Below are 2,534 nucleotides of genomic sequence, written 5' to 3' on the forward strand. Positions count from 1 at the left end.
AGTCCCACTAATGCCCGGGCATCGAAGCCTGGGGATCCAGGTGGGTGACTGATTTGATGCTCCCGTCAGGCACAGCCGAGGACGTCGGTGTCCCAGATGTTTCTTATTGCCAAATGCCCTGGGGTCAAAGGCAGCTCTGACGGAGAGGCTGGCCTCTTGGGGTTCACTCCTCCTAGATTTTGGTCTGATGACCAATCCCTTGCTAGCTTTTAGTTATTAATTAAATGCCTTAAAAAGGACTTTTCTCCTCTTTTAAAAATCTCGTTTGGCTTTTTAAATTGTTTTCAGGGTGGGCTTGATAGAAAGTCCAGAGGTAGCATCATTAGCCTGGCCGTGCAGATGTTACAGCTGGGGCAGCCCCCCCAGTCCTCCGTAGCCCCACGTTCCTATGAAACTGTTCCTATATTTTTCACATCTTCTGCTTTCTCCTGAAATCCCAATGCCGCCTCCCAGTCTCCCAATCTTAATAGTCCAGAGTTTCGGGAGGGAGAGCCCCTAGGTGGACTCAGCGAGTCCAGGTGGCCAGGTGCTGATGACTGCTCGAATTTCTGTCTCCAGCCCTGCTCTCCTGAACGCCAGGTTCACACAGCCAACCCTTTATGCTCCACGTCCACTTAGGTGTCTAACAGGAATTGCAAGATGAACATATTCAGGGACGAATTCCAATCTCACCCCCGAATCTTAAATACGCTGTTTCCTTTTCCTAGAATCTCTCTCCCTTGTTCGTGGCGGTGGACCCTACCACATCCAACAAACTTCTCATTCCTCAAATTTCAGTCAAATGCTTCTCCTTTGAAAGCGCGACGACTTAGGATGGTTTGGATTCCTCTGTGCTCACTTCGCTGCTCACTCAGTATCTCTGCCGACTCCAAAAGGTAGAGTCCAGCCCGCAGGTCTTGCCCTTGCTCATGTCGGCCCACTTCTCTGGCTTCACTGAATCGCGAGGCTGACGATCAGTGATTGCGTCGCTGTCCCGTCCTCCTGCCCTGCCCCCCGCCAGCGGTTTCTCTCCTCAAAGCTCCTATAGCATCCAGCACACACCTATAATGTCTGGCTCGCCAGTCCGTTCTCTCCTAGCCCAGAAGACCCACAAGTTAAGCATCATCCTTGGCTCTGTATCTCCAGTGCCTTGCACAATTCTTGGCACATACACGTTCAACAAATGTTTAAAGAAAATAATTCTGAAAGGACTTAAGCAGAGTTGCGTAAGAATAACTGTGAGCGATGACAATTCGATTTATAAAATGTCACTGTACACGATGTCACAATATACCTATTGTCCTGTGGGAGCTAAAATAATCTGTAGGGTTCAAATGGTAATTTTCTAGATCTAGCTTCTGATACGATATTTTTCATCTCCAAATAACTTCTACTGATTAGTTCAAAGTCTTTTTAAAAGAAGAGAGGTCACATTTGGAAGGGAATGAAAGTCTTTCTAAGACAATATTTGTCTTCTGTTTGACAAACATTTCATCACTGACTTGGTTTCAGTGGGGTCCACGCCCCGGGGCAGACAGAATCCTGTGCTGAGGTCTCAGCAAGTCCTTAGTCACAGGCTTACCTGAGCAGTGAGGAGCCGTCACGTCCCTGTTAGCTGAAGTCAGGGTGTAGGGAGTAACTTAAGAGGTTTCGCTGCCTGTTTAACCTCCCAGATTTCAGCTGGCTGAAGATTAAAGACACACAGAGAGATGTTAGCGCCCTCTGGTGGCGCGCATTTCTGGCTTCCTGCTGCCGAACTGTTTCAAAACACTGTGCCTACGTTCATTTTTGGGGGGAGTCATCCAAAGTTTTGATGAGTATTTTTGAAAGACATTTCCAGGAGAGTCCCTTAACTCTTCCTAAACAACATTCATCTTTTGAATCTCATGGGCTCAGTGGCACCAGTGGACAAGGGAGAGCCCCCGGGCCAAGGGCAGCACAGTCTCCGAGCTTGAAAAGGACTGCACGAGAGGACTGTTCTGCGGGTCTCAGAGAAGTGGACGTCCCTTCCCGTGTTCAAGGCTAGTCCTCCCACCTGTGCTTTGGAGCTCCCGCTCCTGCTTCAGGTATCTTTGCCTTATCACATATGTCATTTCCTCTTATCTTCGAACTCTACTTCCTCTTAAAATTCAGTTCAAATGTCAGTTGCTTGAAGACTCTTTCTGGATAATCTTCTCCCCTCCCAAACGCAAGCCCGATTAGATGCTCCCCTCCCACACCCCTGAAATACAGTACGCATCCCTCTATTAAGGCGTCTGTCACAATGTTGAGCGGGCCAGTCCCTGTACGAGGGTGGAGATTTTATTTTGATTTCTATATACTTGAAGCTTATTAGAGCATCTGGAAACAGTAGGTGAAAGTTCAACAAATGCGTGTGGAATATAATAACCATATTAATTATCTCATAAATCGCATTCAAACTTTCTAGTCCAGGCCCCTCGTTTTACAGAAAAGACACCGAGGTCCATAGGAGTTGAGTAACTTGCCTGAGGCCTTACAGTTATTCGGAGGAAGATGAAGGATGACAATTTTGGAGTCCTGACTGGTCAGAGATC

Source organism: Pteropus vampyrus, unplaced genomic scaffold, assembly GCF_000151845.1.
Source record: "Pteropus vampyrus isolate Shadow unplaced genomic scaffold, Pvam_2.0 Scaffold6, whole genome shotgun sequence".
NCBI lineage: Eukaryota > Metazoa > Chordata > Mammalia > Chiroptera > Pteropodidae > Pteropus > Pteropus vampyrus.